This window comes from Vicugna pacos, chromosome 8, assembly GCF_048564905.1.
Source record: "Vicugna pacos chromosome 8, VicPac4, whole genome shotgun sequence".
Classification (NCBI taxonomy): domain Eukaryota; kingdom Metazoa; phylum Chordata; class Mammalia; order Artiodactyla; family Camelidae; genus Vicugna; species Vicugna pacos.
The window spans coordinates 1,178,042-1,204,769 of NC_132994.1; the positions used below are offsets into that span (position 1 = coordinate 1,178,042).

The following is a 26,728-nucleotide window of genomic DNA, read 5'->3' on the forward strand; positions in this document are numbered from 1 at the left end:
AGTACATACCTCAAGGGGAAAAATTGATACTGACAATAAATCCATTAAAAAGTAAAAAAGAATGAGCTATTTTATGAGAAAGGAAGCCAACACCTAACAAAATGTTGTTCAAATGCTAATCAGAGAAGATGCTGTCTGCTCACCCTGCTTGGGGAAGCAGCCAGGAAATTCAGAACAACTTGTTCCCATGACTCTTATCTGTAAAGTATGGTAACAACAGGTTAGTTGAATTTGTAAACAGCTGGTTTTAGAAAGGTCTTGGCTGTGTGTAAAGTCAATTCTTTTTTTTTTAATCTCATAAGAATGACCTCAAAGAACCTTAACAATTTTCCTTCAGATGCGTGGTATTGCTAGTCAAATTTCAGTCCAGCAATTATTTTAAAATTAGTATCTCACCACCCTGTAATTGGACCCTGATAGAGTGGAGAAAGTTGATAATTGCTTTTGAAACTGACGTTGTGCTGCATTAATTGATTTTTTTTTGTATTCTGGGAAAACTCCAGCATGTTGGTATCTCTTCATAAAATGGTGTAATTGGACCCTTAGGATTTTTATGAAGGTTTTTTTTTATGGTTGTTTTTATTCTTACTGTATCTAAATTGTAAAGAAGTCAAAGGTCTGGTTAAGTATTACACTGTAAGACAAAATTAACTATAAACTATCTCCATGTAACTTGTCTGCCTAACTTTCCAAGTAGAGCTGTCCTCTGTGGCTGCAATAATAAATCTCATTATTTAATATTTGACCAAAAATGTGGCTATTGTAGATAGACAGACTGACAGGCTGGTAGAGACAAATGCCATGGAGCCTCTTTACCACATTTTCTGTTCTGAAGTACAGACAGATAAACAGATAATGTTTCTGGAAGAGATGCGGGTATATCTATTAAGATTTACACTAAGAGGGAGAAACCCTTTAATGCTTTCACTGGCGTTTCATTAGAGATACTCCACTGACCTCTGGATATCCCACATCAGGTCATAATAGTCTCGTGGCCTATTAAGCACGCAAGAGGTCTTGTACCTCAGTTATAGCTACCAGTCCAAACCCTGCCCTCCTTCTAGGAAACACGGTGTGTAATAAATATTATTTGACGATGGTAGCAGCTTTAGATGCTCCAAACTTTCCCTCCCAACTTAGGATCACGAGAGTCAAAAACTGCCTGATTCGCAGTGTGAAAAGACACCTATTTCACATTCAAAGCGCAGGAGAAAAGCATAGCAAATGGGGTATATTTGTTAGTTTCAAAATTTCTACCTTTTTCCTCTGGACATCATCATTATCAGTTATGGTATGTGGGGTCCAATGTTCACTAGTATGCTGCAGTTAACACTGATGTTCAAAGGCTATTATGGATGTTAGTCACTTGGGGATACAGTTAAAATCATTGCTGGTGGGAAACTCGACATACATCAGTTAGGAACTTGAAGAGTCATGAACTTTGCCTGATGGAAGGCCGTTAGGCTGAAAGTCTGGGGATGGGGTGTGGTGACAGCTCATCGAGGAACTCTGCGTAAACCTCGCTGTGCTGCATTTTCATGTGCAGAAAATGAGAGAAAGGAATCTTCCTTCCCCACATGTTGTAAATCAAACAAATGTATTTTAAGCACTTTAAGATTTCCATACACAAGTAGTTCTACAGTTGAACTATAGTTAACAGCCAGATCAAGCACTTTGCCAATCAACAAATCCGTGTATTTATTCCCTTTTCTCCTTGCTTTCCCCATTAAATTTCATAGATGGAAGCATGTTGGAACCAAGAGATGATTCTTTGTGCTAATATTGATGTAATATATGTCACAATGTAGTGTATAAAAGATGATTCAGAACCTCTTTATCTTTTGAACAGCAGTGGTCTTATAATCACTTGCATGATCTCTGCTCAGGTAAAATACTGTGATTTCATGGAAAAGACATGGCTTTGGAAATAGCTGGTCTAGACCTGATTCTGCTACTGTAGTCACCTTGGGCCAGGTACGTGGCTTTCCCAAATCTCTATTTTCACATGATTAAATGGGGATTAAATGTACTTACTTCCAGAGTCATGAGAAACAAGTGAGATTATGTATGTTAAATTTCTGGGTGGTCACTATATGTAAGTTTCCTTTCTCCCCTGTTATACTTTAAGAGTAGATCATCAGAGTTGCAGAATAAAGAAACACACATGCTCCCCCCTTGAATTTTTAGGGGATTAGATTTTCTATAAGCTCATGAATTTCCCTTCAAAGAATAAAATGACTACGAAAAAAGAGAATAAAATGGCATACAAAAGAATCTTGAACAGTAGTAATGAATTGTTTTTCCTTGTGTAGTCAAAGGACATAATCTGCTAGGAAAAGCCTTCACTAATGTAAGTAATCAGTTCACATGACATTGATAGTAGCAGAAAATGGAAAATTAAAGGAAAATTAAGGGCACGGGGGAAAAACAAAGGAATAGGATGAGCTCAGATTCTGATCTCAGGATTTAGAAATCCTCAGCTTTTGTTTTGAAACTTGCATGGCTTTTCTCTGCACACTCATGAGGAGACTGGCTGGACTTGTGACCATCTGCTCGTGGCCGGTGGAGAGAAACACGGCCAGTGGACCGTGAATGGACACAGCTCCCAGAGATCCAAAAATGCCTCTTCTTAAATAAATAAGTGTGTGGGGGAAACGGCAGTCACAGAGCTGACGTGTCCTGTGTAACGCATCACCCTGCTAAATTCCCAGATGTTTCATGATGGAAGATTTCAATTTCGTGGCACTGTTTCCCAGGATTAAAGGCTCAAACTGGAATTGAGTCAATGTCAAAATGATTTACTAGGAGGTAAGTTCTGAGACAGCCAGACCCTGCCTGTCTTGTACTCTGCTGAACGCCCCAGAGTAGGTCCTGGAATACTGCCAAGCACATAGTAGGTGCCTTACTGTACACACAAGTATTTGTGGAAAAAAATATGAAAGAATGTTTTTTAAAAAACTGACCTTGACCCTTTGTAAAACTTTGATGTATGAAATTATAGACACTACAAAGGTGGGATGCCTCTTAGTAAATGTTAACCCCAAGATAATCTTACCAAAGCCCACCCAACATAGCTAATGATGGTGTGAAAAAATAAAATTTTAGTGGACTGCTACATACTTAATGCAGCAAAAGAGACAACATATAGGAAAACAGGGTTTGTAATTGTTATAAACCAGTACTAGTAATTAGTGCTCATTGGATATTAACTAGGACCACACAATGGTCAATGTGGTTTATATATTTACTCTCATTAAGTCATAGTCCTACAGGGATGTGCATCAAGAATTACAGGGCAGTGGCTGAGGACAGAGTTTGAGGGTTTACAGCCTGGCTGTAAATTCAGACCCTGGTACTTCACTGCCTCTGGGCAAATTGTCTTACTTCTTGGTTTCTCAGTTTCCTTATCTGTGAAAAGAAGAAAACAGTAGTGCTTACCTCATATGGCTGTTGTGATGCTGACATGTGTAACTGATCCCAGGTCAGTACAAGACATGTAATCTCTAGCCCACGTTTCTCTGTGTCTCTCTCTGCCTCTCTCTTTTTCTGTCTGTCTTGCTTTCTCACTTGCACAGAACAGTGCCTAGTGCAAAGAAGGAGCTACGTGATGTCCTCCATCATTGTGTGTTATGATTATCACCCCCACTTTACAGATGAGGAAACCGAGGCACTGAGCAGTCTCACACAGGTGGCAGGTATGGAAACGAAGTTTGGACTCCAGCTGATCTGACGCTAGGGCTTGTGCTCTTAACTTTGATCCCAAAGCCTCTCCCCAGATGAATGTGCTGAAAATGCAGTTAATTCACTCTTAGTGACAATTCTTCTAGGATTTATTCCATAGTTTTCAAATGATACTTTGACACTCCCTGACTGATTTCTGATAAAGAAGTATAGGCGTTTCTGTAGGTTATTAATAAAAATATGCTATCATGAACAGTTGCCTGATTAATTTTAAGAGCCAACACACTAGAAGATGATTATGATTTTCTGTAATTAAGTCTGCAAAAATTGGTAGTCACTAAAAATAAGCCTCATCTCCGTGAGCCCAGCTCTGCATTCATCTGACCCTGAAAATCCTTCAATGTTCATTCCCATCTGAGACGATGGATCCCCGACCTGAGCTCTAGTTTAAGATGTGTTCACACAGATCCTACAATACAAGGAGGGCAGGGCTATCTGGCAGTGACTATAGAACAGACTGGGGCTTTTCAGAACAGCTCAATCACACTTTTAACCAAAAAGAAAATAATGTAGGGCAATAACATGTATCACTAACAATGCAGACTCCATTTAAGAGTAAATGAGAAGATGTTGTGTCTGTTTCAATGTCAAGTTGCCTCTTTAGTCACATCCGTGCTATGATCATGAAAAAGACAACAACAACAAAAAATGATGATGTAATTTCCAAATCTCCCCTCGGAGTAATTTAACTTTGTAAGTTTAAAAAGCCTGTGAAACCTGGCCAAGTGTGTCAAGTAGACTATAAAATCAAAGACTGAAGCTGCAAACAAGGTTATTTTCCATTAAAAATAACAATTATTTTCCTTCCTGAAATCAGCCAAAGAGACTTCTACACGGAGATCCGGGCCAAGGCTGAGGTGATGAACTTTTTGGCTAATGTAACTGGTCATTTCAGCACTGGATGCAGCCTCTCCTGCAGGTGTCCCTGTCACCTCAGACTCCCTACAGAACTCCAGTGAACATTCGAGGAAAAATTGCTTTAAAGGAATCTGTACTTCTACTTGGAAAACTCAGGGGTCCTTTTGAAGCTTCAAATCTATATTCAAATTTCCCCCAAACAATTGGAAAAGTTAGAAGGCAATTAGTATATGGAAAGCAGAATCTCTCTACAACTGAGGTTGTGATTTCTTTAACTCCTCTTTCTGTCAATCCCTTTAACTTTTTACCTGTAAAATATATTTCTGAGCCCATTCTGGAGGCCTCCCTGACAGCTACAGAGCTGAGGTGTCAAGAACGACTCTACTTCTCGATTGTTTAAATCATAAAATCCTTGATGAATATTTGGGGGTAATTATCGATAATTATATTAACATAAATTTATGCAGAACAAGAGAAAGGGGTTTAATTTTCCTACTCCAGGTCAATTAGTGAATAGCTATATATGTTTAAAAATGAAGGATTCTGTAAATAGAAAGGGAACTTTTATTTAGAAATAAACTATAAGACATTGCTTTGTTATCAGCAAGGCAAAGCAACTTTCTGCTGGGTATTGTGATATTTCCTCCAAATCTCTCTAGTGCACCACTGGAAAGAGGAGAAGGAATGAAAGGATGCGGAGACATAAAGAAAGAAAAGAAAGTAAAAGGAATAAAATTAAAGATACTGGGTGGGGGAAGGGAAGTAAAACTGATGGAGACCTATCTTAGTCTAGGCACTTGTTAAGCATCTCAGTCTGGCTTCATGACAACCTCATAAAGCAGGGATTCTGGAATCTGGGTTCCATCAGACCCCAACCTACACCAGTGCCCCTCACATTACATCATATTGTCTTGGCCCGTCTCAATGTCCTTTTCTTGGTGGCTTAATGTGAGTGTTTCTCCACGTGCAGGTACAACACACAGGTAACTAACACAGAGTATCTATCATGGCCCAGGGGCTTTTCTGAATACCTGACACAGACCACCTTATTTAATCCTTAAAACAGCCCTGTTTTTATTCCCACCTACCAACAGGGAACCAACCCCCAGACTAGGAGTCACAGAGCTAGTAGATGCCGAATCTGTGATTCAAACGCAGCCAGGACAGAGTCAGAGTCCCTGTGCTCAGTCGCTGCCTGGGACTGCCTCTTCGTGTCGGGCAGACGGCGGAGGAAACACGTGACTTATCTGAGTGGTCTTCATTGTCCTGGCCAAATGGTTTACCCAGAACACACACCATCACGGCCTCTATCTGGGAGGGCTGATTGACAGATGGTAATGTCCTGGTCACACCTGGCCTGTGCACCCACTGGCCCAGGGACCATGGCACTAGTAAGTGGACAAGCGCCCTGCAGTCCCAGGGTGGGATGGGGGACAGACACACACTCCAGTCACTCAAGATACAGGCGGGATGGCATGAACCACCTGATGCATGGAAGTGAACAGAGCTGGGCATAAAGATTTTTCCTTTGGGAGTGCGAAAGTTGCAGATACACACTACTATATATAAAATAGATAAACAAATTCCTATTGTATAGCACAGGGAGCTATATTCAATACCTTGTAATAGCCTATAATGAAAAAAATATGAAAACAAACATGTATGACTGATACATTGTGCTGTACACCAGAAATTGACACATAATTGTACACTGACTATACTTCAATAAAAAAATAATGCAAAAAAAATAAGAAAAGGAAAGGAAAAAAAGATGTTATAATAAAACAACCATTAAAAAAAGATTTTTCTTGCTGGAACTTTACTAATTTGACTGAAATGAAAACCATTTCAATAAGGATGCATAAATAATTCAGCTGGATAAATCACACTGTGGGGTCCTGGGCTGGTGGTGTGGGCTGCATGCTCTCGAATTAGCCACGTGACAGAAGAAATGTATCTTAAGAAAACCCAAAAGCATTATTATAAATTACGACAATAAAATTTTACTTTACTCCCTTAAAATCCCAGCTCATGTGTATAATTTATCAATATGGAGAGTTGTTTCCATGAATTGGCTTATTTTGTGCATATTCTCAGCTCCCTGGGACACTTACAGCCCCAGCTACAGTGATACTCCAGTTTTATCCTGTGATGCAAAAGGCACAATTGAAAGTGTGGAGAAATCATGGAGACAAGTGACCCCATGAACACATTTGTAGGTGGTGTCAGAGAATTTGAAAATCGTAAGTCACCAAGGCCAAGGATGAGGAAACTATGGTCTAGAGAGACTGAATAATGTGTGGGGGTTTAAGGTGAGGAGGAGAGAGGCAAGAAGGAGGTTTTGACAAGTGCTAAGAATTTGCTACAGAATTTATATTTTAATGAGTTGAGTAAATTTATCAATTAAAAAATGCACATTATACACATGTATATATTTGACTGAACTATATAAATATATTTTATATATTTTATAAAAATGTAATAAAATATAATACCTGCCATGGTTGAAATATCAGTTGTAGGAGGCTGGGAAATGATAAATTTTTCAGTTCAAAACTTTGTATGTGACTGATTTTAATACACTAATTCTATTGTCCTTTCCCTTGATTTAGGAAAATCTGTCATGTAGATTTCTGAGTTAAACTTAAGGTTAAAGTTGAAGTGTCTAATCTTTGATTCATTCATTAATTTTACAATAACTATTTACTAAGTGCCAGCTATAAACCCAGCACTGTTCTGTGCTCTGGGACTAGAGCCAGAATAAAGTAGACGGGTTCCCCATTCTCTTGGAGCTTGTGTTTCAGTGGAGAGGCAAATCATGCACAAGAAAGTCAATAAATGTATGAGAATTTCTGATGCTGACATGCACAATGGAGAAAATAAAAAGAAGGCAATGGAACAAAGTGACTGGGGAGGCTATTTTAGATCAGATGGTTAGGGAAAATTTCTGTATGGAGGGGACATTCTAGTAGAGACTGAATGGAGAAGACAGTTCTAAGAAAAGCAGGGAGTGAAGGGCTTTCCATGTGGAGGCAGCAGCAGTGCAAAGGCCCTGTGGCAGAAACAAGTGTAGCATATTTGAGGGGTACGAAGCTCAGGCAGCTGGAAAGGAGTGAAGGGGAGGAAAAGTGGTGGAGGAATATGAAGAAACACTCAGGGACAGGGCCATAAGGAACTAGAATTTTATTTTAAGGGCAAAAGGAAATCAAGAGGATTTTAAACAAAACAGAGAGCCATAATCTGATTCACACTTTCAATCCAGGTTATTTGGCTGCTGTTTGGAGACTGGATTACAGGGTGCAGCCACGGAAACAGGATGAAACTTAGTGAGCTACTGCAATAACCCAGGCTGAAAAGACAGGGGCCTATCATGGTGGTACGGGAGGGGACAAGTAAGAGAATTAGAGAAAGTAGAATGGACAAGATTTGCTGCTGGACTGGATGTGGAACAAGGAAAAGGGAAGAGTCAAGAATGTTTGTGGTCACATGCACCCCAGTGTTTGCAGCAGTACTATTTACAATAGCCAAGACATGGAAACAACCTAAATGTCCATCAACAGATGACTGGATAAAGTTGTCACATATTTATACAACAGAATACTACTCAACCATAAAAAAGAATAAAATAATGTCACCTGCAGCAAGATGGTGGATGTATCATTTACTAACTATGTGATCATGGCATTTTATTTAGTTCCACTGAACTTCTTTTTGTAAAACGAGCTCATCACCATCATCACCAGCATCACCATCAACATTACCATCACCATCATTATTCCTCACCATTGTCTTGTCATTATCATCATCATCACCATCAGCATCCTTCTCCTCACCATTATCTTTGTCACCACTATCATCATCTCGCCATCAGCATCCTCCTGCCCATTATCACTGTCATCATCACTACCATCACCATTATCATCATCACCATCATTATCTTCACCATTGTCTTGTCATTATCATTATCATCACCAACATCAGCATCCTCCTCCTCCCCAGCATATCACTGTCATTATCACCACCATCATCATCATGCTGTATACAGGTTGCTATAATGTATTTAGGGCCTTTCTATTACTCTGCATGGAACACTCTGTCCCCAGAACTTTGCTCACTGCATGTTATTCAGTCTTCATTCCAAATGTCACCTCCTCAGAGAATCCCAGTCACTCAAACTAAAGAAGGACTCTCTGACACTTTATTCCTAAAACACCCAGTGTTATTCCTCATTGCATATCTGACTATTTGATATTATCTTTTTAATAGGGGATGTTATACATTTATTTGTTTACTTATTTATTGTTTATATTTCCTCTTTCAAGAAAAAAAATTCTATGAGATCAGGCCCGTTGTCTAAAAATTAATGACTTATTTATAGTAACAATGAATGAAAAAGGTAAACTGTAAAATCCTCTACAGTTGTTATTACTGGGAGGAGAAGTGTAGCCTCAATGCAATCAGTTTAAAGAAAGAAATTATAACACAAAGGGAATGCAATTGAAATATTGATATATCTATTGTGTTTTGAAGCATGATTGTTGCACATTTATTTAATTTTTAATTGAATATAGTCAGTTTACAATGTTGTGTCAATTTCCAGTGTACAGAATAATGTTTAAGTCAGGCATGTACGTACATATATTCATTTTCATATTCTTTTTCAGGTTACTGTAAGATTGAATATAGTTCCCTGTGCTATATAGTAGAAACTTGTTGTTTATCTATTTTTATATATAGTAGTATCTGCAAATTTTGAACTCCCAGTTTATCCCTTCCCATTCCCTTTTCCCCCTGGTAATCGTAAGTTTTGTTATATATTTATTTTTGAAAACTCTCAACACTTAAGAGTTATGGAGTAGAAGACAGGTACTGTCAACCGATCAGACCTAATTTGAAATGATCAAGTAGAATGACTTGTGACAGTAGACAGAAGATCGTCAATTGGCACCCACAGCAGAGACTGAGCTCACGTAATGTGGTCGGAGACAAGGAAGGTACAGATCTCCAGAAGGATGCTCCAAACTGGGGTGCTTATCCTGGACATATCATGGACCAAAAGCCAAGGCATCATCCTTCAGCAGATGATAGAAAGTAACTTGATGAAGAGATGAAACATTCTGGCCAGGAAAGTTTACTCTCATAGCTTCCTTTGAATTAAGACTTTTACCTTAAATTATTAAAATTCTTAACACAGTAAATTCTGTTCAGAAGTGTTTCCAATCTGAGCATCTGAAGGTGGTTTTCATTTAACACACTCCAAAATATATTGGCTAAATATACACACACATACACACATATATAAAAAGGTTTATAAAAATTCAGATTTTTTTTCCCTTCTTGCTGCTTTATTGAGGACTGTTACTCAAGAATGGCCCTGCATCTGTTTTTTTCATGCTCAAATCTGTTTTAAAGCAATATAATTAATTTGTTTCACATAAGTCATAGTCAATTGACAGACTTTCATTCTTAGTTAAGAAAAACAGTGTTATACTGTAGTAGTTCATGAGAATTTTTTTCATATTTTAAAAATGTTTATTTACTGTGTGAGAGGAATGTGGTACTTAAATAGAATTAAAAATAAAGCAGATCAGAAAAAAGTCAAATTTTTAAAAACAAATAATCTTTTAAGATGCATAAAAGATTGAAAAATTATCCCATGTACATCACAAATACACGTATGTCAAAAAGGCATGAATGTTCACTTCAGTGAAAATACCATTCTGATCAATTTTCTTTCAGCTGGACTAGTTCATGAGAATTTTCAAAAAACACTTCCAGCTATTTTAAAAAGCAGTTTTAGTGTAAAGTACAAAAAAAAGCCGCAACAAATAAATCATACAGGAAATGGATTCTTTGAAGTAATAATAATTTAAAAAGCAAAATTATAAAAATGCTCTTAAATTTTATACCACATCTAGTTTATATTTAATGCAGGACAGAGATGCATTTTAAGCTATTTGATACAATGCAGGAATGGGGCATCTGAAAGCGATCATTCCTAGGGCCGTGGGGGTCTTAAGATGACAGGCAATCATGAAGCTAGATATGAAAGTGAGTTTTAAACGACAAACTCTGGGAGTTGGTAGAGAAAGAATAGCAGATTTCTCTCACTCTCTCTAAAGTTTGTTTTTAAAATGAGAACTATGTAAGCATCTATTATAATTTTAAATTTAGGTTTTAAAAAAATCAAAGTGATACATGCATACAAGTGAGAGAGTCACATAGTCTCCTGCTCCCAAACCAACTGCTTTCCCATCTGATTTAAAAAAATCTAAATAAGATGTCTCTTGGCTGCTTCTTAATTTTTCAGACATTGTCTATTGACTTCCTTTAGGAGGATGGGATGAAGCTCTTTCTCCTCATTTCCCTGCACCCACACCACACACACACACTATATCCTCACCACACACACATACACACACACACACTGACCATACATACATTCTCACTACACACACATACTCACACACCCTCACCCCTACACCCTCACCACACACTATACTCTCACCACACATACTCACACACCCTCACCACAAACACTCACCACACACTCACACCATCCCCCCCACACTATACCCTCACCACACACACATACACACATACACTGACCATACACACACTCGCACTACACACACAACATACTCACACACCCTCACCCCCTACACCCTCACCACACACACACACTCACACAATTTCACATGCCCAGTAGAGCCGGTACATATTTTGGTAGACTCCCTGTTCCGTGTTTCTATCAAGACCCCACAGTCCCTTCCTCAGGGAGGAGCTCTGGGGGCCGGGGGGGGGCCTTCTCAGGGGGAGCTGGACCCCAGCCCTCATGTCTATGGGCCAGGTCGTTGTTCTTAGGTTTATGACAATTCCCCAGAGAAGGCATTTTCAGGGCCTGGGGACTGTAATCCTCCTGGTCACTGTTCTGGGGTCACAGCGTGTTCCCCTTACCCTCCTTGCCTGTTCTCAGGACGGCCACCCTGGGACCACAGTCTGGATGCTCCTTGTGCCTCCTCTCCAGTTTTCATCAGGGTGTGGGCGGGTGAACCAGCTGGTTGTGTGGAGTTGGGGGAATCCGGAGTCTACCTGCCTCTAACAAACTTACAAGCAGCCTTTTGTTTTAGTACCTTCACTTCCATCCGAGAAGTGCCTGATGTCAGAGTCTGAGCCTTTTGTCTGCAATAGAAATCATGTTGCTTCCTGGCTGTCTCTGCTACTGATTTAGGATTTAACTTTTCAGGATTTAACTTTCTCGGTTCTGCTAAGTCAGTTACTACTTGTCCATATGCTTTCCAGCATTTTTTGTGTTCTTTCTTTTATTTCCTGTGTCCTAGTGAGTTGGGCTCTTTAAAAAACCTCTTTAGACTCATTTTATTGGGACTTCAGAAAGGGATCAGAGGCAAATGCATGCATTCCATCCACCATCCTTAGCCAGACATCCTGAAACTTGATTCTTAACAAAGGTGATTTAAACAGCATTTAAGAAAAGTATCAGTTTTTATATGAGATATTCTAGTCATAGGGTGTTATCACACTGTATGAGCCAACATGATACAGATTGAGGGGAACAAATTGATGTAATAAAAAAGTAAACTTTTGTTTTAATAAAAGATGAGTTCTGTTATTTAAGAAAGTCATTTGTCTATATGAACTATCTCTCTAAACACAAACTTTCAGCTAAAAGTGGGCCCTAAAGAACGGTAGGCATGACACAGTTTGTATATTTCTGTATAAAGACCAGGCGTATGTCTGTTTGAAAAGTACAGATCTTTGGGGTGCAGGTATCTTTTTGAATTTAGAGTTTCCTCTAGCTATATGCCCAAGATTGGGATTGCTGGATCCTATGGGAAGTCTATTTTTAGTTTTCTAAGGAATCTCCATACTGTTTTCCATAATGGCTCTATCAAATTACATTCCCACCAACAGTGTAGGAGGGTTCCCTTTCCTCCACACCCTCTCCAGTACTATTTACAGTAGCCAAGACACAGAAGCAACATAAATGTCCATCAACAGATGACTGGATAAAAAAGATGTGGTATATATACAATGGCATACTACTCAGCCATAAAAAGGAATGAAATAATGCCATTTGCAGCAACATGGATGGACCTAGAGATTATGATACTAAGTGAAATCAGACAGAGGAAGACAAATTCTATGTGATATCACTTATATGTGGGCTCTAACATATGACACAAACTGATTTGCAAAACAGAAACAGACTCACAGATACAGCAAACAAGCTTATGGTCACCAGTGGGGAAAATGGGGGAGAGGGATAAATTAGGAGTTTGGGATTAACAGATACACACTACTGTATATAAAATAGATAAACAACAAGGACCTACTGTATAACACAGGGAACTATACTCATATTTTGTAATAACCAATAATGAAAAAGATTATGAAAGAGGATGTATACATATATGTGTGTGTGTAAAAATTTACAGGTCAATTTTGCCACAATAAATGTAAACCACAGTCAGTGATGACCCCGCTAACTACAGAGAGCAAAAATAGCAAACAAAAATAAAGATTCACCACTCTACGATGTAAGTGTGGCTAAACAGTGATTAAAATTGGAGTAACACAACCATCACTTCCCACTTGTCTTTTCTAAGGTATTGAGACACAGGGCAGCTTGCAATAACACATTTAATTTAAACAAGCAAACCAATGGTTTACTCATGAATTGCCTTCAATCACTTCCACAGCTGGTATGAACATTTGTTAAGTTACAAATGAACAGAAGCCAAAGTATGTTACAGTAATTAACTTATGAGAGTAATTAATGGAAGCAACATATGAAGGAACATTATCATGTAGTAGTACATATGGTTAATTAGAGTTCAACATAAATTAGATCTATTTAACCTTATTTCAAAGACCCCTGGCATACGGCTTTTGTAAAATGTCCATATGTCTTAACTAGGTGATTAACTGAATTTTAGTACTGACCTAAAAAAATTAGCCAAATCGTCATGATTTATTACTTAGCTAACAGCAAACATGGCTCAAAGGCTCTATTTGTTTTCATGGTGATCCAGAAAGTCAAGAGTGGATAGAACACATAAAAGCCAAATCAAGGGATCAGTCTTTCTGGAAATAACAGATATATTTTCTATTTAAAGAAAACCTTCCCTTTGTAAATTGTAAGGTTATAAAATATACCGTAATTGCTTCTCTCAGATGGACTTGAATTGCTTTAAATAGTTTGATGTCATTTATTTACTTTATTTAGAAGAGTCCACCAATAAATAATACTTTAATGGCAATTGTGTGTTATGCTAGTCTGCATGAAGAACCCTGTTAAGTCTGTAATACGTAGGCACAAATTGTTTTCTTATTAGCTACACATCTTTGCAGAGATGATTTAAGATAGCTTATAAATATGGCCACTTACCTAACGAGATCAGCCAGAATAAGAAAATCAAATGTAAGAAAAGGAGAGCACAAATAGTTACTAGTTGCTCTGTGTATCATGTTTTATCTTAAACTTCCTAACATTCAAGGCAAAAAAAACAACCTTTCATTTGAGTCACTGAAACGTGCTTTCATCTCTCCTCTCTTCATCCCCATCAATGCAGCATTTGACCAATGACCGCCCTCAACTCAATCCTATAAACACAGGCAGGATCTGAGTTTCAGCACCACCTCTTACAAGTCAAACTTCTCAATTTGTTGGGAGGTTAAAGGACTTGCTTATGGCTTTACCACTAGTTAAATAGCCTCAGTTATGATCAGCATATATGAAGTTAGGGTTTTAAAATATCACCTACGTAACTGGCTAATTAAACACTCAATGATCCTCCTAAACTCAGTTACCTGTGATCTTCCTATAGCCCGATGTCTATTGTTGAGGACTGAGAGCTGGTCTTAGGAGGCTCTGTGAACCTTGGGTGTAACAACCACACCTAATTTATCTGTACATCTCCAACACTTAGTGAAAGTGTCTGGCACAGAATGTTTGATAAATGTCAGTTGATTGAGTAAGAAATTAACTGATGAAAAATGAAAAGCTCGCAGGCAACTGGAGAGTAGGGAACCACGTTGGGGGTATCACCAATTCATCCTAATGTCCAGTTTCCACTGCAATTAGACTGAGAGTAACTTTTCCTCACAGATACACGTATAGATGTGCATTTCGGTTAACTCTTTATCTCGATCTGCATTATCTATCTATCTGGGAATTTCTTTTTCCCAAATCAGGGCTTATTTGAAAATAAGATGAAGACTTCTCATGCTACCACAGCTCTCAAAACACTGGGAATGTTTACATTCCATGTGCAAAAAATACAGAGAATGTTTCCATTCTCTGATATTAAAATTAATTTAAGTGGATTTTCTTCAGAATTTTATGGAATGAGAAGGTTAAAGGGTAACAGAAAATCATTTAACACTAAGATTCTTTTTATGGAGAAAAAAATTAATATAAATATGAGCTACAGAACAATCATCGGGATTAACATGTTTGAGGAGCACAGCGGGACTTGGTCCCGGCATATCTGACACATATTAAAAGTACAGAATTCTGGGCTGTAAAAGATTTAGCATTTCCACATGGCTAATAAAGAACCACTAAGTACTACTGAAACGACTATAAAATTTCCCGCCGTGAGACCCAAGTTAGGCAGTTTCATAGAATTTAATTCCTTGTGTCAATGTTTTCTGAGGCTTAGATTTTTATTTTTAAATGAAGCCTCTGCATCTGGACTCTATCTCAGCATTTACAGAGTAGTAAAAAATGATCTATTGAACTTAAAAAATAAGAAGTGACTATGGGAATGAGAGACTTGTTGGAGCACATCATTTGTCCCGACATGTTTTCAATAAAAATACTTGTCTTCTATTTCCCTAGAAAATGCTAAATGAAGAGGATTTTGAATTTTCACAATCAGAGGTGTCTCCCCTTTCCAAAGACTTGAAGGGAAAACTCTAAGGAACAGTAGGGCTGTTGACACTTCTGAGCTATTTCTCATTGTCTTTTTAATATAATTTGGGGCTTAGGGAGTCATTAGGTACCACTGCTTACAAAACTACCTACATGAGAAGAAGTAATAATTGTAATTAAAAATATGCTAACTTCTAGAAACATAAATACAGCGCCAGAGAGAAAGAAGTGGGAAGAAACGTTGTCTCGGCCGGCAGACACTGTGGACAGATGTTTCCCATAAACCGTGTAAGCACATTAGTTTCAAATACGGTGTAGCTTTTCATGAGCTGATCATTTCTGGCAGAGGGAAGAGTAATGAATCGTTTTCTGTCCAGCTCTGTGTCCCAAACCCATATAATTTGGTGGGGCAGAGCTGTGTATGCCGGCAGTTAATGGAATGAATGAAGGTGGACCCTGACTGCAAGGGTGAGCGAGCAAACACTTGATCTGTGTTGTGTGGTCCATGTCCTCTCCTGACTGCAGGGGACCCTGCCTGGATCCTTTACTGACTTCATAGCTCCAATATTAATTCCTGCTCAGAAACAATGGCTAATTCTGCTGTATCATTTTGGAAAAACCTGTCATGTATCTCAGCTAACTTGGAAGTTGTTTTGAAAATGACTGGTAAGTCTCAGATGAGCATGTAATAATTAGAAGATGAAGGATGAGAAAAAAGTAAAATATGAACTTTAGAAAAAGGAACTGAAACAGAAAACTGTATAAATGCCTCCCAAGTCGAATGTTACGATGTTACCCCTGAAGTATTAAAAATTGTCATAATTTAGTAAACTGTGATTGAATTATTTTAGTACTTTTTCCTAACTCATTGTGACCTGAAAAGGAACCATTGTGTTCAAAATCATCCCCAAAGACAAAAACTGTGTTTATAGGTCTCTTTGATTTAAAGATCGTATAAAGAAGTAGAGTAGCATACACCAGGCAACTGAAGGACATAGAAAATGATGCTCTTTTATCAAGTAATCCACTAATTTGTATGTAGCAAATTGACAGCATTTGCTGCATGCTTACTTTCCTTAGGAAGTTTACACATTAAAGGTGGCCACTAACATAAAGTCAGTCCTAGTACAGAGCTGGGGCTGGTACCTCTGATATCTTTTGAGTCAATCACCAAACCATTGCCACTGCTGAGTCAGCTGTAAGCAGATGGATTTTTCTGACATTGTTCCCTGCAAACTCCCCCTGCCCTCACCCCTTCTGGAGGAAGATCCCTTGACAGTATTGAGAGTTTCAAGCAAAGGTAGCCTTACATCTTAGATTTTTCTTTACATTCTTAACTGACAAAGTTACTACACATATCAGGGTCACACAGCTAACCTGGGTTTGGGTTTGATGTATTTAGTGAGTTATGAATGACTGATGCCCAGTTTGGATTTGGCCCATTGGGAAATTTACTATAAAAATATTCAAGTCGAGGCTCTCCAGGATGAAAGATTAGCTATCAAATTTTGAGTACTTATCAATAAGTACTTACTGACTATTTATTAAGAATATAACATGGTTTAGCTCATGTAATTCTTAGTACAACTCAGCGAAATCGATTGTTGTATCTTTCCCATTTTACATGTGAAGAGATTGAAGCTCAAAGAGATTCTCACGGTCCAGTGGGTCGTCTGTTCAGTAAACTGCAGAGCCAGGACTCAAACCCCTGATACCCCTAGCTCCACTGTCTTGCTCTTTGCCACTCACTGCACACTTGGGGTCTCCAGAAATGTGCCTCGTCCCCTATTTCTGGCTCATCTTCCAAGCTTCCCTGAACTTAACATACTCCTGAGCCCAATCAATGCTCACACCATTTTCTAAACTTGCCACGCATGCGTCTTTGCTCCCGTGTTTGACCACCGGTTAAAGAAGAGGGTTGGTCTGTCCAAACATTAGTGTGTAGCAAAACCACTCTAGTTTGAAAAAACATCAGACTAGATATAAACTTAAAAGAGGATTGGCTAAGATTTAGCAAGAAAAATATTTCTAAAAGACAGACTGGAACTGGGTGAGGGATTAGAACCAGTTAACATCGTTCTGAACACAAATGTCAAATGCAGGAAAAGAAAAGAGGGTTGGGCGTTTCCTTTACTGAAATGAATGCAGGAAAAAATTATAGGTGAGGGTGTCCAGATGCTGAAATAACACCCGAGGGAAGAAGTGTTCAGGAAGTAGCTCCAAGGACCACCTGATTAACAAGAGAGCAAGTTAAGGGAGAGGGGTACAAATGACCTGCACGAGGTCACAGTTTGTCTGCGGTGTGAACTCTCACACCTGGTGTAGATGCACTACTATATTTAAAGGGATCAAACTCTCTTTTTAAAAAAAAAATTTAAAAGTTTAATTCTCTTCCTCTTTTTTTTTTTTTTTGGTAGGGGGAGATAATTAGGTTTATTTATTTATTTACTTAAAAAAAAACACCTTTATTGTGGTATGGTTCCTGTACAGTAAATGACACATATTTCAGGTATACAATTTAATGAATTTTGATAGATTTATACACCAATGAAACCATCACCACAATCAAGATAGCTAACATTTCCATTACTCCCCAAGAGGTAAAGCTTTGGAATTCCCAATTTATCTCTTCCCATCCCCTTTACCCCCTGGTAACCATAAGTGTTTTCTCTATGTCTGTGAGTCTGTTTCTGTTTTGTAGATAAGTTCATTTGTGTCCTTTTGTGTCCTATTAATTTACTTTTGATGGAGGTACTGGGGATTGAACCCAGGACCTTGTGCATACTAAGCATGTGTTCTACCACTAAGCTATACTCTTCCCTCAAACTCTCTTTTGATTACCCAGTGAAGAAGACGACACAGGTCATGATATAGGCAGACAGGTGGACTGGGAGGTGATGAGGGAGGAGGTGGCAGGGGAGGAGATGAAGGCGTTGATGCTACAAGACAGCTTCAGTGTACAGCTGAGGCTTGGTCAGGATTGTGATGGACGCTCCCTGTGCTGTGGGCTCTGAGCCTCCCGGTAACGGGTACCCTACACCCAACATCTACCTGCTGGAAATGTCTAGAGCTCACACACAACACAGCTGTCGTGGGCATGGGAAGACTCATACAAACTGCATGGCTGATCTACAGCCACACGCAGGTCCCCTTCAATACTGACTGATGCTTTTTCTCAAATTCCAGCCCATCCAGGACACTTTGCTCAAATCTAGGCATCTAACTGCCTAAAGTTATATTTTCACTTTCTGATTTTTTTTTCTGAGAAGGAGTCCAGCAGAGTAACTAAGAGCACAGACTGAGTCAGAGACCCTGGTTGGAATCCTGGTTCCAACATTTATCAGCTGCTTGATCTGGGGAACTTCACTTCTCCGATTCCCTCTTTCCTCCCCGATAAAATGGGAAAGGTATCTACCTCACAGGTTTGTTGTAAGAATAAAATGAGCAAACCAGCAAAAAGCATGTAGAAAAGCAGCTGGTAAACGCAACCACTCAACACATGCTAGTGATGATGATGATGACTTATGGTCACCATAAATTGTTAATTTATCAAAGATTATGATGTAACAAATTACATGATAATATTGCAAACTAACAGTGGGTTGTAATAGCTATATTTTGAGGTTCCTGTCTCACTCATAACCTCTCTTTAAGAGCTGCCTGGGTCTTTACAGCCTGCTGCATGGGCAGGTCTAGATGACCCTAGAGGACTTTGTGCCTGTCCTCTCTTCCCCTGCAAGATCACCAGACCAGAGGCAAACACCCGGTGCAGGGCCAACTGGTCTGCTGAACAGCCATAGACACTCAAGTCATTTGGGAAAAGGTCATATAGGGTCAAGAGACCAAGAGAGAACAGGAGGGGAGGGAAAGGAGGTGGGCCTGGAGGAGGTGAGAATGCCCTGGAGCCCTTGAAGAGTTCCCAGTTCCCAGCTCCAGTCTCCATGAATCCTTTCTGGACCTCGCGCAACTTTTCTTCTTAATACTTGTCACGTGTTGACTTGAGTTTGTTGACATGAACTTTTGTTCTTTCACTGTAATATGTTCCAATGCCATAAGTATATACACACACGAGAGCCCCCAGTTAGGTAGGACCCCCAAGCTTTCTTTGGTAGCTATTTGGAACAGGTGTCATCCTATACCCCCCACTTACATCCTCATTTGTCTGGTGTGATGTCCTGGAGGGGAGGGGGCTGCTGGGGAGCATCCATCCAGTTCCCTCTGGGGTTCTGATTAGGAATTTGACTGTCTTTTCTCTTCTCTCTGGCTCTGACCCTCCCCCCAAATCCTCAAGGTTCTGGGAGGAATAAGATTTGCCTGTACTCATAAACAGCCCTCTCTCTCATGCCTTTGAAACATATTCAGAAAAATGGTTACCTTCATATTCGGAGACTTTTGATCACAGGAACCATTAAAATAACAACAGAAAGTGTCCTCTACACTAGGCTCTGTCAGTCAAAGCCCATCCTAAGTGTATTTCAAGACAAAGAGCTTCACAAAATGCCAATAGATGTTAGTAGAAAACAGGGTACTATCTTAAACTTTAAATTTGGCTTGGGTTTAAAAAAGTCAAGCAAGACTTATGAGAGATTTTAAAATGCTAATGTGTTCTAGGAACCTTTAAGAAGATGCACCTGTTCCTGAGATATCATTTTTTTTTTTTTATGATTGGTCTCTTCTCTTTCGGTCTTCTAAAAAATTTTTTTTAAATTGAAGTATAGTTGATTTACAGTGTTGTATTAGTTCCTGGTGTACAGCATAGTGATTCAGTTATACATACATATATTCTTTTCATTACAGGTTACCACAAACCATTGAATATAGTTCCCTGCATTATACAGTAGGGTCATGTTCTTTATCTACTGTGTACATAGTAGTTTGTATCAGCCAGTCTCAAACTTCCATTTATTCCTCCCTCCCCACTCTCCCCTCTGGGAACCATAAGTTTGTTTTCTATGTCTGTGAGTCTGTTTCAGTTTTGTAAATAAGTTCATGTGTGTCATATTTTAGATTCTACATATAAGTGATATCTAATGATATTTGTCTTTCTCTGTATTACTTCACTTAGTATGATCATCTCTAGGTCCATCTGCATTGTTGCAAATGACATTATTTCATTCTTTTTTATGCCTGAGTAATATTCTATTGTATGTATATACCACATCCTCTTTATCCAGTCATCTGTTGATGGACGTTTAAGTTGCTTCCATGCCTTGGCTATTATAAATAGTGCTGCTGTCAACATGGTGGGTGCATGTATCTTTTTGAATTATAGTTCCCTCTGGATATGTGCCCAGGAGTGGGACTGCTGGATCATAAGTCTATTTTTAGTTTTTAAAGGAATCTCCGTACTGTTCTCCCCAGTGGCTGCATCAAACTACATTCCTACCAACATTGTAGGAGGGTTCCCTTTTCTCCACACTCTCTCCAGCATTTATCATTTGTGGACTTTTTAATGATGGCCATTCTGACTGGTGTAAGGTGACACCTCATTGCAGCTTTGATTTGCATTTCTGAGATGTTACTTTTTCATGCCTCGTAGAGACATAGAGAACCCAGTTTGGAAAGTTTAATCTAGATCAATGGATCTCAGTCAGAGATTTTGTCCACCACTTTCCTCCCAGCCTCTCCTGAGACCATTTGGCAATATCTGGAAACATTTCTGATTGTCACACCTTGGGGGTGGAGGTTTGGTACTGCATCTAGTGGACAAATCCAAGGATGCTGCTAAACATCCTACGAGGTACAGGACATCCACCTACAAGAGAGAATTATCTGGTCCCAAATGTTGACAGTGATGAGACTGAGAAACCAGGTCTAGATTATAGTAATGTCGTCCAGTAATATCAGTGGTAACTGGAGGGGTTGGAGGGAGATGGGCAAAGTGGAGGGAGAGGTGGGGAAGGTGGAGGGGGAGGTGGGGAAGGTGGGAGGAGAGGTGGGTGAGGTGGGGAAGGGGGAGGGGGAGGTGGGGAAGGTGGGGAAGGTGGGTGGGGGTCCCTGTGCACAGTCTTCCTTCCCAGGGCAAAACACCATATGAAAGCTTTTAAATCTCCCAGAAGCCGTACCAGAATGAGTTCTCTGCAGGTCCCCAATGTTCCCAGTTCAACAAAAAGCTTTTCCACATCTCTCAGTCTTATTATATTTCATTCTTTAAAAATATTTCAGATTTACAACATAAAAGGGAAAGTCAGGGTGAAATCAGTATTAGTATTTATTTTTCCCCTGACCTCACGCTTTCCCGAGATTTACTCAGTCTAATTTATTTCTGCCACACGCCGTGGGTGGTAAGTACTAGAGGTGCCCCGGGGTACCAGCGGAAGGCGAGATGGAGGCCTGTCCCTCCCACCCCCCTTCCTTCTTCCTGCGTCAGCAAACCCCTCCGGGCCCTGAGCTTTTCCCCCTCTCCTGGAGTCGCTCTGCCTCCTGTCCCAGATGGAACTCACTCCCGTGAATATATAAGCACCCTATAGCCTTGCTCCTCCACGGCCGGGGCAGACATTCGTGGTGCAGGAAGAGGACGAAGAAATAAACGTCCGTGTGAAGTTCTCTGGCATCTGTACTTCTGTGGGGGTCTGCCCAGGGCCTCTCAGATCTGTCTTGGAGGTGACCGTAGAAGTTGAAACTCCTGACATAGGATGTGAGGATGCCTTTTAGAGACATCATTCATTCGCCATCAGGAAGCATCATCACCGAAGGCAGAAATGGCCCAGAAAGCAGAGGAGTGTGGACTCAGTCCCCATCCCGGCTGAGCCACACAGGGGCTCTCCCCTGGCCCTTCCTCTAGCTCACGTCAACCTGAGTCCCGCGGAGACCCAGGTCTACCTTGGAACGGTGGTGCTCCAGTGCGTGGAAAAGGCATCCTCACTAAGGCCCGGGTAACACACTACTGCCCCATCTCCGGGCCCTTTGCAGAGAGGAAGCTGGCTTTCCCTGGCTGACCACTAGGGCTGGCCAACTGGACAGAGAAAATCTGTGTTCCCACTGATCAGACAGCTCTAGAGAGCTTCATGCTTAAATCAGAGAAGGCTGGGCTATTCCTTCCACCTGCTCCTTAATATGTCATTGTCCATATGATTAAGGTCAATCTTTTTTTGGTAAATAAAAGCAGACTTATTCAATCACATCCTGCAGGAGACTGTAGTCATATGGGAAAGCTCTTTATTATTTCCTGTTTTTATTATTAGGGGAAGGTAATTGGGCTTATTTATTTTTTGGTGGAGGTACTGGGGATTGAACCCAGGACCTCATGCACACTAAGCAAGCACTCTCACCACTGAGCTCTACCCTCCCTCTTCTGTAGGAAAGCACTTTAGATTTACTGAAGGGTGAGGTATGAAAGGGAAGAATCCGCTTCCACCGCAGCGGGACTGACAACAGGAAAGTCATTTCCCCTTTTGACAAGGAGAGGGTTGACTGGTAGGATCAGCAGTTGGAGAAATCAGGTTGGACTCAGGCTTGTGCGGGAAGTATCTGCGTCTGCATAGCTGTTCCCAAGGAGGGCAGGGGACCGCGTGCCTTGGCCTCCCAGCATCGCATCCCTACTCTTCCGTATCATCCATCATGCAGCCCCCATCCTTTTTTCCCCTCTGGCTCCCCACGATTTTCCCTGGAAGGTCTCAGAGAGTGGACTGCGATCAGTTTCATCTTCAAAATTTTCAGGCAGGCACGATGGCGGAAGCTACTGGATTCCAGCCCAACAGTGGTAAGGCCGAAACCTGAACTGTGTTTGCCGCATATTTGAAATTAATACCCACTACTAATCCTGGGTCAATAATAAAGGGGGAAGAAGTCATGTAAGGAGAAATTACTGCCCTAGAAAGATTCTGCTTTCTTGCTGTAGCTTCTGGACTTGTGTAAAAGAGCTCAGTTTTAATAATGTAACAGTAAAAAATAAATGACTTCTCTTCAAAAAACTGATTCCATAGCTCTGTCTCAGTTCCCAAGACTATCTATCAGAGATAGACCCAAAGCCACAGAGTAGCCACAGTCCGGGGAGGGATTCAATTAGCTAATTTGCGTGTGGGGCTCTGTTTGGACTTGTTTCTGTGCAAATTCTGGTTTGGATGAGAACCGCGGTACAGACTGTGATTTTCAGTAGTATCTACGCATTTCTTAGAGCCTACATTTCAAGCCAGATTCATTCTCATCTGTTAATATCCAAACTGGATCTTGCAGAAATAGTTACACAAGGTTAGATGTGAAAGCAGAATACTGTAAATGAAGCTGTCGTTTTTCTGATGGTTGGAGATTACTGACAGCACTTAAAATTTAGTCAGTATGCCTGCGTGTGATCATGAGTGCGTCTGTGTGTGTGTGTGTGTCTGGGTGTCTGTGTACACATGTGAAGCACATCACACAGAGAAAGGTCTGCTTTTAATCTTCTTTCCCCTTTAAATTTTCAAGCCCTCAGCACAGACACACTTCTTATTTTTTTAAAATAATTTTTTCTAAAAACTTAAAAACTTAAGATTCTTTGTGGTCATTTTGTTTTCTTTTTAGATAAGCAAAAGCAAAAAAACATGGACCTTTTTCTTTGGGAGCAAAGAATAAATGGTTCTTTAATCTTTTTAAAGTCAGAGGCAGAAAACCTTTGAAGCCAGACTGTATCATTGTCAACCAAGCTCTTTCAATCAGAACAGACATCCCCGTAGCCTGGAAGTTCTTCCTGTGTCTAACCTCAATATATGCTGCTGACATCTCTGGTGACTTTTCTTTTCAACATCTTTATTTATTTATTTATTTATTTATTTTTAGTGGGGGAGGTAATTAGGTTTATTTATTCATTTACTTATTTTTTAATGGTAGTGCTGGGGATTGAACCCAGGACCTCGTGCATGCTAAGCAGGCACTCTACCACTGAGCTATACTCTTCCCCAGTGACTTCTTATTTTGCCTCAGTGGCCAAAAAAAAAAGAAAGAAAAGAAAATCTGCATTTTTTTTTGTTGCAACATTTTTTTTTAACCAAAAGCAAAGCCTTCATTAAGTCTTTCCTTTGGCATCTCTTTTCTTGACTACATAACCCCAACACTTTTACCTTTTTTCAATTAATAGGTTCTGTTTTCTCGTTCTCATGTTATTCTTGTACTTTTCCTCTTCACATCTTTCTGTGAAAAGCCAGAGCCATAGAAAAGGCAACATTCTCCATTGAGTGGGGAGAACGAGCCAGAGACAGCCAGCCAGCCAGGAGGGTTTATTTGGTCTGGGTTTTGCGTGTTTCCTTTGACCCTGAGACCTGCTGAGCTTGCATCCCTCCAAAGGCTCCCTGCCACCCTCCCGCCGCCCACACTTTGCAGGTCCATAAATACAGAGCAGCCCCTGGCTGGAGCCAGTGACCCAGCCAATGGCAATCCAGGAACCTCTGCTGACTGGACCACCCTACCCCACCCCCACACAATTTATCCTCATAAAACCCTCTCCTTGATAAAGAAACCAAGATGCATCCTTCAGCTCTTTTATCACTGCATCAGGAGTTTTCCTGTTTTATTTTATTTTTTTAAAACCGGCTTTTATTGTGTTTTATATTTGTGTTTGTATTTCCACACTTGAAATGGGGAAAAGAACGCTCCTTGGCATGGCAGGTGTGTCTGTGGGATGCTGGGGCCTCAAAACGTGAGACCGGTTCTCTCCCCTACTCTCCTCTCTTATCAGCATGGACAGATGGGTTCCCACCGGTGACTTGGTCCTGAAAGGCAGCCACTCCTTGGAGCTTTGATGACCCCACCCTGAAGCGCCTCCTTCTGGTGGAAAAGAAACTACTGCGTCTGTTTCTGTTTTGTAAGTAAGCTCATTTGTGTCATTTTGCAAGATACATGTATATGTATAACTGAATCACCATGCTGTATCGATGTGACCAGAAATTAACACAACACTGTAAGCCAACTATACATCAATAAAAAAATAAAACATGTAAAAAAAGAAAGAGAACATATTTGCAGGCTACAACATTATCCTGTTTCCCTTCCCCTCACCAATCAAACAAGCCCACGTACCCTTCCGAGGTTTTCTCTAGTACGTTTATTATTCTTATGAAGTTCCTCATTGGCGCCTGCTCCAGCTTGCACTGAGTTAGTAACCTCTCCAGATGCCATCTGGACCTGCCACAGTTCCTTGGTTCCAAGTTGCTAGATTCTAAGTCCTTGATTTTGAAGTACAAGGACCCCATTTACAGTGTCCAAAGGCTCTACACGAGGGCAGTGGTACTTTATGCAACTGTCCACTGAGAGAACACATAACAAACCACTACGCAAATTCAGTGATGCTTTGCCATAGAGGAAAGGGAGGAGGGATAGATTAGGAGTTTGGGATTAACAGAAACACACTACTATATATAAAACAGATAAACAACAAGGTCCTACTGTAGAGCATAGGGAACTATCTTAAATTTCTTGTAATGAACTGTAATGGAAAAGAAGCTGAAAAAATATGTTTGTATGCATATAACTGAATCACTTTGCTGCGCACCTGAAACTAACATTGTAAATCAACTACACTTCAATAAAAAAATAATAATAAAAAAGAAAATAGGTTAAAAATTCAGTGATGCTTTGGAATGAATTTTTCTAATCACAACAGCATCTGGACACCTTTGAAAAACATCTGTGCACATATGTGGGACACCTAATATTGACTTTCTAGTGATGATGCTCAGCGGACCCATGGATGCTGCACCCCTTGCCAGCACTCAGTCTCCTGGGGACCCTCAGGATACACAGTGGGGACCCCTGATCCAGGGAATAATATTTAAGTGGACCCGGCGCCACGAATTCCTCAACTCGCATGATTCCCCGGTGGCCTTGAGATCAGGTTTAGGTCTGAATTTCTGTAATTTTACTACAGGGAACAAACTGAGCATTTCCCAAGGTGGCCGAGCATCAAGAACACCACAGATTAAGATCTAAATGAAATCTACTGGCGGTGAGAAAGGAGGAAGTGGAAAAATGCACCTGGAATTTCAGACTGCAGCTAATACCCCAAACATTTCCATTAGGGTTTTAATCTAAATTAAGATGGATCTGTAGATCATGGATGAAGAAGGCAGAAGCATGCATCAGATTCAAAGAAGTCTGACAACAGTTCCCCCTGAAGTTCTGACTAGGAACTTGACTCTTGTGGTCAAGTTGAAAGGTCTCACGACTTGGATTTACTGCGGAATCAGAGTGATGACAAAACCTGAGCATTTTGTATCACATAGGGCTACAAATGTCCCTGATCAATTCAGGATAAAGGAAAAC

General features: G+C 40.1%; 1 protein-coding gene and 1 long non-coding RNA gene across 5 annotated transcripts in view; one reads left to right on the forward strand and one right to left on the reverse strand.

Moving 5' to 3' along the window:
- The window catches only part of KCNQ5 (potassium voltage-gated channel subfamily Q member 5), a 456,708-nt gene that overhangs the window by 192,084 nt on the left and 237,896 nt on the right, over window positions 1-26,728 (reverse strand). The gene's annotated exons all lie outside the window — the stretch shown is intronic.
- On the forward strand, window positions 5,505-9,797 carry LOC140697807 (uncharacterized). The gene is made up of 2 exons (XR_012075156.1): window positions 5,505-5,582; window positions 9,446-9,797. It is a non-coding gene; the product is annotated as an uncharacterized lncRNA (long non-coding RNA).